We start from the raw sequence: 11,125 nt of genomic DNA on the forward strand, positions 1-11,125 counted from the left end.
AAAAAAGAAAAAGAAAAAAAGAAAAAACTTCTGGTTTTTGTTTTGTTTTTGAGACAATGTTTGTCTTTGTACCTCTGGCTGTCTTGGAACTCGATCTGTAGACTAGGCTAGGTTGGCCTTGATCTCAAGAGATCCACCTGTTTCTGCATCCCAAATGCTGGGATTCAAGGCATGCTACCAAACCTCTGTGTGTTTGTGTGTGTGTGTGTTGGGCAGATGTGGCACTTTTGAGGTTGACTTTTATTTCTGTTATACAGAGTAGACTAAAGCTATTTTCATATAAGTGTATTATGTTTTAAGAACACCTTCCCAGATTACACTTTTACTCATTAGTCTCATTAGTCTTCTTCGTTTCCAAGGCAGATTTGCTTTTATTTTCATGTCATCAATATATATGTTGTGTGTGTGTACAATATAAATAAGTTTTACATTTTAAAATTTTACATTTGACTCTCTCAGACTGATTTAATATACCCAACTGTGGATATATTTCTTTCTCACCCCTCTCCCTTTTCTTTTGAGACAGGGTTTCTCATGTGTACCTTTCAGCAACTCATACTGATCTACATTGCAAATCAAGTTGGCTTTGAATTTAGAGATCTACCTTCCTCTGGCTCCCAAGTGCTGGGATTGCACTGGCCTTGATATATTTTTTAATCTCTGCTTAACAAAGATAATAAGTGTACTTATTCATTGAACTATTTCAACTATTTAATTAATATATGTCCAATTTTTGTAGTTCACAAAATGTCCTAAGTTTCAAGATATATATCTATGGTTTTAGTATATTCAATTGCCTTGGAGGATGGTTGGCAGTCTCTATAATACACACATTGAAAAATTATCAGTTGACTATATAAGTTAGGTAAGTTTAGAACTGTTTTTTTTTCCAAACCCTAATTGTGTTTTTAACAAAGAAATATGGTTAAATCTCATTATCTTTCAGTTAATTAACCATATCACATGTTCTTACAATGCTTCATCTAATAAAAAATAAGCACATTTAAGTATGTTTTAAATGGATGTGTGGAGATATTTTTTTAAAAAGTGATCAGTTTTTGAGACAGTATATCATGTAGCCCAGGCTAACCTCAAATCTACTATGTGCTGAGAATGACCTTGAATTCCTAATCCTCTGATCTCTCAAGTCCTGTGCTATAGGTATGCACCACCACATCCTCCAGAAATCTGTTTTGTAACAAAACAACACATTAAATGATGGCCCTGTGTGCTCGCTTTTGTATATACCCGGTCAGTCTTAGTCATTAGAGGAAATGCAACAGAAGACCCAGCTGGGAACTGAGACAGTAAAGACTGTTTAGCCTTTGCAGAACACTTAAGTGTTTAGCCAGCTATCTGGCAGTAAGAGTTTGAGGTCTTGGAAGTCAGATTTACAGTCATGTAGGAAGGTAACTCAATTCAAGTTCCCTAGCCAAGAATTCTCTAGTCTAAGAATTAGGCCTTTTTGCTCCAGGGCAGGCTGGTTGCTAGCAATTTGGAAACCCAGTGCTCACTTGGGATCTCCGACTGAAGTTAAGTAGGCTCAGAGGTGCAGTCCATTGGTTGGTGTACCCGCAGGGGACAATGTCATCATGGGCCTGGTCTTCCTGACCACCTCCACCCGGGGTAAAGATCAGCCAGCCAGCCATTCTTGCACCGAAGGTTGCCATAGACTCGCCCCGAGTCCCAGCAGGGGGGTTTGTGTACTATTTTATTTCAGGTCCAGCCCTGTGGGAACCTAGTGAGTGACAAAAGATCCGACAAAGATCTGTGCACCTGCTCGTCCGTTTCTGCTTTGTCAGTGTTTTCCTCCACTCTGAGAAAGACGAGAGGCCAGCCTGTCCCCCAGCGCAAAAGGAAACACGCCGCAGCAAACTCGGACTAAGCAAGAGGCGGAAGTCTCGGCTTGAAGTCCGGGCACCTTTAAGCAGTTTAGAAACCCACGTGACCCAGAGAGCGCCCGGCCCAGAGGTCACGTGGGGGCGCGTGCGCCAAACGCAGGAAGAGCCAGCCCGCTCCGCCCACGCGCCCGAGCCGCCTCCCGCCCACCTAGGAGCTGGGAGGGAGGGGGAGCGGCGGAGGGATCCTGTGGCGGCGCCCCGTGCGCGTGCGCAGCGAACAGCTGTCACCTAGTGCGGAACAAGTCTTCCAAAGATTCCCAAAACCCTCAGGGGAGGCCGCACTTTCATCCCTTTCATTCGGGTGGCGTCTGGACCTCCGCCAGCGGCGCAGGTAACCGCTTCTCGGTCGGGACGGAGCGGGAAGGGTGGCGGCCTCGGTACGCTCTCCGCAGGGCGGCACGGGCCTGGGCGCTCGGCGGTGCACGGCAGTCAGCTGGGAGGGAGGAGGCGGCGGCCCTGACAGTCCATTCTGGCCGTCCGGATTCGGGAGCTCGCTCGCCGGTCTCCCGGGAGCGGATCGGAGGTGGTGTTGCTCCGGACTGCCACGCCTGTGTGGTCGGGGGCGCCGACCAAGCCTTCTGCGGCCGACTCTAGGAAGGCCGGGCCTGTGCGCCCTCCGAGCCTCTCTCGGGTCGGGGTGTCCGGATCCGCGAGCTAGCAGGGTAGCCCGACCCTCACTCGGGTTCGTTCTTGGCCCTAGCAGATGATGTTTTCGTTTTTCTTTCCTCCGTCTTGAGGCCATTTCTTTGTGCTGTTCCTGAGGGGGGGGTAGGGTGGGGGGGGGAGCCATGATGCGAGGTAGACAGTGGGCGCTTAATAAATGCGAGTTCGATGCGGCGTGAGAACTGCCAGGGAGAGAGGGCGTGTTGTGCGGTGGGAATGCCGCGATGAGGGCAGGCGGTCTAGTTCGGGCTGGAAATTGGTGTTCTCTGCTCAGCAGTGAAAGCAGCTGGACTCGGTTCTGATGATTTTTTAGTGGACCCAGAAGGCAGCAGCCGGTGTAGCTGTGCCAGCAAGCTCGCACGTACTGACTTTGGTCAGGTGCTCTCAGAGAAGACTTAGCAAACTTTTTTTTTTTTTTTTTTTTTTAAATCTTGGACTCAGTACGGTCACACTCACACTTGGTGATTTACCTAACTCTGTTTAGAAAACTTAAGTTAGAATTGAAGCAGTTCGGTGCCGGGGAGAAGAAAGCTTTTGATAGATTCGGTACGCTTAGGTTAGCACCCATCTTTGCTGTTTTTCATTCACTTGAGTTTTGCGTTTAAAAAGGGCGAGAGGGGGTAGGAGCTTCAATGTTTCTATCGGAAAAGTTACTAGTATTCTAATTTAAAAGTGTGGTTAAGACTTTTGGTATTGACTTTAAAAGCATCTTTTTTTTTTTTTTTGGTTGTTTTTGAGTCCTGCCCAACCTAAACTCTGTATGGTAGTTGTCCTGGAGCTCAAGGAAATTCACCTGCCTCTGCCTCACCAGTGCTGGGATTCCTGGTGGTCATATTTGTGCAATGCTACTGGCTATTCAATAAAATTTACGGTCCGTTCCCACCTCCTGGGCTGGGAATATAGTTCAAGTGATAGGGCCAATGTTTAGTATCTGAACACCTTAAGTTCAGTCCCTAAGATTGAAAAAAAAAAAAGAAAGAAAAAAGTTCGTTCTTTTACGATTGAGCATGTACACTAATGTTTTCTTAAAGCTTGCTGGCCTGGTTACCTATCATGCTTTGTTTTGGAATGCACTGCCTAGTTACATAATTTTAGGCCCTCCTTCCTATTTTAGTGTTTAGAGTTTACATATAATGTTTACAGTTCTCCACAAAATTGTTAATACAATAAAATTCAATGCTAAGTCTTGCTTTATGGTATTAAAAAACTTAATTTCCCCTCCCCCCACCTCACTCTCTTTCCTTCTCTTTTTCTTTAATTTTTTTCTATTTTCATTTTCTTTTTTTGTTTTTTGTTTGTTTTTTTGAGACAGGGTTTCTCTGTATTGCCTAGGCTGTCCTGGAACTCACTCTGTAGACCAGGCTGGCTTCGAACTCAGAAATCCTCCTGCCTCTGCCTCACTAGTGCTGGGATTGAAGGCATGCTTCACCACTCCCTGGCTCTCTTTCCTTTTCTTTGTCTTGAGACTGTCTCTTGTGCCCACGTAGATTGATGATCTTTGTCTTTACTTCTTGAGTGTTGGGATTACCATTGTTTCACTCAATCCTGGAGATTGAATTCAAGACTTTGGTGCATGGTAAGCAAACTCTTTACCAAGCTATATTTTCAGTCCCACATTCTGTCGCATTGCCCCTGATACCTATTATTATTTATTAGATATTAAATGATAAAACAAGTACATTGTGTACTGTCATTAAGTTCAATATGTAATGTAGGTCCCTTTTAAAAATTGTTTTTGAAGCAGTAGTTCTGGCTGAGGGTTTAAATTGATGGACTAAAAAAAAAATTGTCTTCTTTTATTGTATGTTAATATTTAATGGTCCTGTAAGTACCAGTTTTTTTTATACTTGACTTTTTTCAAAGAATAGATTTTTTTTTTTTTTTTTTTTTTTTTTTTTTTTTTTTTTTTTTTTTGGTTTTTCGAGACATGGTTTCTCTGTGTAGCCCTGGCTATCTTGGAATTCACTCTGTAGACAAGGCTGGCCTCAAACTCAGAGATCCGCCTGCCTCTGCCTCCCAAGTGCTGGGATTAAAGGCATGTGCCACCACCACACGGCTCATCAATAGATTTTGATCCTGTTGTTTTCCCTCCGCAAATTCCTCCCAGAACCTCTCCACCTCTTTACATACTTCATATTCTCTCTCAGGCTCCCCACAGAACTCAACCGACTAAAACTCAAAACTAACAAAAAAATCAATTTCTCAATTAAACAAAGCAAAAAGTGTATATATACACAGACACAGGCCCAGGCAGAGGGTGAGAGGGAGAGAGAGGGGGGGGGGCGGGGGGAAAGAGAGAAAATATGAGAATGCCTTTTTTGTCTTGGTCAACTAATTCTGGGCACCAGGGGCCTGCTCTGGAGAGAACTGACTTTTCCAGGTGGTATCAATTACAAATAGCTTCTTGGTTGGGAGTGGGACTCCACATCCACTCATCCCTCTTAGCTGGGATCTCAGCTAGCTTGAAGCTGTACACATCTTTTTTTTTTTTTTTTTTTTTTTTTTTTTTTTTTTTTTTTTTTTGTGCTGCCACAGTTCATATGTGCATTATTGTTGTGCCTGGAAGATGCCCTCTTTCTTTGGAGTCCTCCATGGCTTATGGCCTTATAGTCTTTCCACCTTCTTGGTCTGCAGAGATCTTTGAGATTTGGAACTGGAGAAATTTGATGATGATACCCCATTTATTACCGAGTGCTCCAAAGTCTCTCTAGAGCTCTGCAGTTGTGGGTCTCTGTTTTAATTACTGTCTACTGCAAGAAGCAGCTGCTGTGATGCTGTGATGCTGAGTGAGGCACTGATCTCTGGGTAGCAACATGCCAACGGCAGTCATTTATTGAAGTGTTCCTTTAGCAGAGTAACAGAAGGAGATGTTTTTTCAAGTGCATGGCCACTTAATTGGTGTCATGGTTTCTATCTCATGGTAAGTCCAATAAAAAAGTGGTTGTTTACTCCATTTTACATTGCTGGCAGGTCACTGTAGGTTATAGGGTTTGTAGCTGGGTGATACTGATGATTAATTTTCTTCTCTGGTATGGTATAAAGTACCTTCCAGCACTGTAAAAGTTTCTATTTGGGTACCAGCTCCATTTCTTCTTGTTTGATGATATAAACAGGTGATATAAGTCAGCATTAGGGCCTTACCATCAAGTTGTGGCAAAGAAACAATAGCTTATTACATTTTGCAGACATGTCTATGGGAGCCATTTGGGCAATGACTCAAAAAGATGTAACATTCCCAGCACTGGGGTTTTGTGTCAGGTTTCTAGTTGTGGTAGTGTCTCCCTCAGTATGTGATGATTCCATCTAGATTACTTTCATAGATTATATATTTTAGGAACTTGTAAAGTAGTAGGTTTCCATATGGTTTTCTGAAGGGCCTTCAGTGTACTTCCCCATATTTTCTCTTTTACTCTGTCCTTCCATTTCCTCCATTTGATCTTCCTATTTTGTCTTTCCATTCATTTCTCCATAACTATATTCTATTGGGATATCTCTTCCTTTTCCCCCCAACTAGGTACTTAAACTTCTGTGGCTAGTCACATCATAGCTCACATATCTAAAGAGGAAAAACTAGTAGGGCGGTGGTGGCACACACCTTTAATCCCAGCACTTGGGAGGCAGAGGCAAGTGGATTTCTGAGTTCGAGGCCAGCCTGGTCTACAGAGTGAGTTCCAGGACAGCCAAGGCTACACAGAGAAAAAAACCCTGTCTCAAAAAAACAAAAAACAAACAAACAAACAAAAATATATAAAGAGTAAAAACTAACATCCACATGCAGTATTTGTCGTCTTGGGTCTAGGTTGCCCAGGATGATGGTTTCTAGCTCTTTCCCATTTACCTGCAAGTTTCATTTTGATTAACAACCAAGTAATGTTCCATTGTGTAAATGTACCACATTTTCACAATCTGTTCTAATAGTTGATTAGCACCTAGGATGTTTCCAATTTCTGGCTATAATGTACAGAGAAGTAATGAACATGGATGTACAAGTATTACTTTAGTAAGATGTAGAGTTCTTTGAATATGTACACAAGGAGGTAGCACCATCCCTGATTTCAAGTTGTATTGCAGAGCTATAGTAATAATAACAGCATGGGATTGCTATAAAAACAATTGTGTTGCTCAGTGGAATAAAATTGAAGATCTAGACATAATTCCACACGTCTATTTTCCTGTACAAAACTCAACTCTAAATGGATCGAAGGCCTCAATGTACTACCATATACCCTGAATATGATAGAAAAGAATTAGGAATAGACTTGAACTCACTGGCACAGAAAGGATTTTCTGAACAGAACATTGATAGGACAAGGCACTAAGATCAACAATTAATAGATGGGACCTCATGAAACTGAAAAGCTTTTATATGGAAAAGGGCACCATAATTTGGACAAAGTGGCAGGCTACAGTATCTAGAATACTAAACTAAAGATCCAGGAAACAACCCAATTAAAAATGGGGTGCAGAACTAGGCAGAGACTTATCAAAAAAAAACCCACAAAAACAAAACAACCCAAGAAATGTGGAAACACTTAAATGTTCAATATCTTTAGTCATCAGGGAAATGCAAACTAAAATTTGGATATTTCATCTTAACTCAAGAGTAGCCAAGATCAATAAAATAAATGACAGCGGTCTGTGGTGGGGAAAAGGATTATTCATTACGGTGGGAGTGCAAACTGGTACAGCCAGTCTAGCATTTAGTGAGGATGTTTCCCGTGAAGCTGGGGATCAATCTACCTCAAGATTCAGCTGTTTATTTTTTGGGAAACTGGGTCTGACTTTGTAGTTCTGGCTGGCCTGGAACTCACTGTGTATAGCAGACTGGCTTGAAATTCCTAGAGATCTGCCTGCCTCTGCCCCAGAGTTCAGGGATTAATGGTTTGGGCCACCATTCCTTTTTCTATTGATTCCTATTGATTCCTATTGATTCTCATCTAAATTTCTTGGGAGGTATGGTATACTGTCATTTTTTGTTTTGTTTTGTTTTTGCAGTTCTGGGGATAGAAAAGCCTTATACCTATGTGCAATGTGTATTTTTGTCTTTATAACTATAGAGAATGTTGTGAGTCCTAAAATATAAATTTAGAAAATAAGTGTTAAATGAAACAAGATAACAGCAATAGTGAGTCTTGACAGGGAGCTGACAAGTAATCCATAATTTGCTTCAGGTGTGAGGTTTAATTAGAGTGAGACAGACTTTACTTTTCATTTTACTTTTGCAATTTACATTTACATTTTACAGCTCATTTTACTTTTCATCCCCTACCCCCCAACTCCCAAAGCTCCCCTACACACTTCCCTCTCTGTCTCTTGGAATTTAGTGATACACGGAGAATACTTCCTATTCCACGGGAGTTGGTGTAATCCACCCACACAGTCAGAATAATCCCTTTAAGAAGGTTATCCTCCTTGCTCCACTTGCAGCAGTTATTCATTTTGGGAACTGGCCTGGATTTCTCCCTGTGTTTGTGAGGCTTTCTTTGTTCAGCCCATCATTTCCCACTATTCTCAGCTGTTTGCTTAGCTCTCAGAATGGGGGTGATACTTTGTTCTTACTCCTTCTGATTTGTACTTTACTATTTATTTAAATTTACCTCCCCAGCCACCATTCTGAAAGCTCAGCTAGAGTCTAGTGCTTTTGCACGTGTCTGGCCTGTAAACCAGACTTCTCTTCTTCTGATGAATGTGTTTATTAATATATTTGATATTTTGGAGTATGGAAATTGTTTTTGAATAATGGACTGATTATTTGCTCTGTTTTTGCTTGGTGGTATATTCTACATACATTTAAAGAAAACAGTAATGTGTACAATGTGCTAAGAAGCACTTACTAGATATGGGATGCAGGCATTGTAAAACCCACAGCTTTCATCTTAAAAGGACATTTTGAGTGACCATGGCCTGGAAACACAGTTTTATGTTACTTCAAATTCTATGTTCCAACAAGGAAGCAATTTAGAATGGGGTCTTTTTTATTTTTGATTTTGAGACAAGAGTTTCTCTGTATAGCCCTGGCTGTCCTGGAACTAACTCACTCTGTCCTGGAACTAACTCTGGCCTTGAACTCAAGAATTCTGCCTGCCTCTGCCTCCCAAGTGCTGGGATTAAAGGCATGTGCTGCCACTGCCTGGCTAGGATGGGGTCTTATCTTACTGTGTAGCCCAACTTTTAAGTTACAGTGACCTTCCTTGTCTAAATCTCCAGAGTAGCTGCAATGGCAGGCTGGGCTCTTTTTCTTTATTTTCTCCAAAGACTGGGTCCTATTATTCATACTGCTTCCGAATTCTACATAGCTCAGGTTGATGTTGAATTTGTGACTTTCCTGCCTCTGTCTCCCCAGTGCAGGGATATAGGCATGCCCCACCCTACTTGGGCCCCTCCCTTTCTTTTATTTTCAGGCCTGTTTTTGCTCTACAGCTCCAGCTGTGCTTCCTGCCTCAGCCTCACAAGTGAGGATTTGGAGCTACCCTCTCCCTCCCCTTGCCACCCCTACCCCCTGCTGTGTTTGAACTCCATCCTAGTGCATGCAAGCTGGCAAGTATTGTACAATTGCACATCCTCAGTTTAGAGATCTTGACTTTTGTTCCCTTTTCATTTCTGTCATGAATTTTTTTTTTTCAGAATATACCAGATACTAATTGGATCTCGCTGCACACTATGTATACAAGCTTCTATTTTGTTTGGATAAACCTCCTCCTTGGTGCTTTCCCTCTTTCATCCCCCCTCCCACTCCCTCCTTCCTCTCTCCCTCTTTTCCTCCTTTGCCCCTCCTTGTTTTCCTTTCTTTACAGCAACAAGAAATCAAAATGTGAGCAAGATTATTTTTTTGCTTCAGTTTCCGTAGAAGAGGTGTACTTAGGGTGCTCTTACCTCTTTGAATGGTGTGAAAAAAATGACTGAGTTCAGGAACTGGGTATGTTAAGGGTAGAAGTCCAAAATTACTTGCTGGCATACTCAGATAAACTCTAAACTTCTACTCTTTTTCTCCTCACCCTTCTCTGTCTTGTCTTCAGTCATATCTGCCTTCTTGCTATCTCTTGAGGAACAGAGCCTAAGAGATTTCTCCCCTTTAGGCATCTCCTGGATTTTATTTTTCTGAACCACCTTCTGTTGCCTGCATTGAAGCCGGAACCCTCTGTGTTGGCTCTGCATTTGCTTAGTAGTTACTATTGTAAGTCAGAACTCTCGAAAAGCAGCTTTGTCTCCAGAGCTTGACTGACTGATTAGAATTTCAATACTTTGGAGAGGTTGGAATGTTGCAGGCCCAGGAGGTAGTTAGTTACCTTATCTTGGGCTGGTTTTCATCCTCTGCACCCCATAGCCATTCATTTCTCCTGCCAAGTCTTGTGACTAATAGACCATTTCTTTTTGAAATCTACTAGACCACCAGCTTTCACCAACCAAATGCTAAGAATGCCACCAGAGACCCTTCTACAGCCTAGAGAAAAGCTTCCCCTGTCTTGCTGTAACTGCCCCTGTGATATTCAATGTGTTTTAAACTTGCCTTGATTTATAATTCTCTTTGCTCTGTAACACATGTTCTGTTCTCATAGTTCTGTAACAAAAACTCATAAAACTGCTTCCATGTTGGAACATGGAGTTTGGAGTAATCTAAATCTGTATTCTCTGTACCACAGTCATTTTAAAATGCTCCGGAATAAACTTAGAAACTTATTTCATATTCCCTTTAAGATGAAAGCTGCCTTTTTTTTCTTTTTTTTTCTTTTTTTGCATTGTGATACCATTTACTTATTATATGTGACATTATGTTAGTGCCAGGACTGTTTTGTCCTTTGAATGTCTGTGGAACTAAAGTTAGGAATTCAATCACTGTTGAATTGCTAGCTGCATTTCCAATTTCTTAGTGGCTGCTGCCTCTGCTCAGACAAATACCAGGGTGACTTTTGTAATTTGGCCAGAAGAAAATAAATGTTTTGGGGCTGGAGAGATGGCTCTGTAGTTAAGAGCACTGACTGCTCTTCCAGAGGTCCTGAGTTCAATTCCCAGCAACCACAGCTACAGTGTACTCATATACATAAAATAGATAAATAAAATCTTAAAAAAAAAAGAAAATAAATGTTTCATTTCATATAGCTGATGTGTTTCACACAGATAGTTTGTATTTTTCTTAGTTTTCTGCTGTAATTTTTTCTTGCTACTGAAGCAAATTAGATTTGTTTATTGTTTTGCTTTTTGTTTTTCTTTTCTTTTTTAGATTAATTTATTATTATTATAAATGAGTACACTGTACTTCAGACACACCAGAAGAAGGATTCAGATTTCATTATGGGTGGTTGTGAGTCACCATGTGGTTGCTGGGATTTGAACCCACCACCTTGGGAAGAGAGCAGTTGGTGCTCTTACCTGCTGAGCCATCTCACCAGCCCTACTTTTTGTTTTTGAGGTAGGAGTCTAGCTGCCTCACCCAGAGTTTGGTATGTAGACCATGCTGACTTCTGACTTGTGAAAATCCTCTTGCCTCTTCCTCTCAAGTACCAAGATTATAGATGTAGTTTTCATGCTTGGCTAATCTGTTTTCTGAATAACTTTTTTTTTTT

General features: G+C 41.6%; 1 protein-coding gene across 1 annotated transcript in view; it reads left to right on the plus strand.

Annotated features, from left to right (window-relative positions):
- Positions 1–2,057: 2,057 nt before the first annotated feature.
- Positions 2,058–11,125, plus strand: part of Kdm4c (lysine demethylase 4C) — a 184,391-nt gene continuing 175,323 nt past the window's right edge. The window contains exon 1 of the mRNA XM_031377684.1: positions 2,058–2,232. The gene's annotated coding sequence lies outside the window, so the exon portion shown is untranslated. The remainder of the gene's footprint in view (positions 2,233–11,125) is intronic.

Source organism: Mastomys coucha, unplaced genomic scaffold (assembly GCF_008632895.1).
Source record: "Mastomys coucha isolate ucsf_1 unplaced genomic scaffold, UCSF_Mcou_1 pScaffold18, whole genome shotgun sequence".
Classification (NCBI taxonomy): domain Eukaryota; kingdom Metazoa; phylum Chordata; class Mammalia; order Rodentia; family Muridae; genus Mastomys; species Mastomys coucha.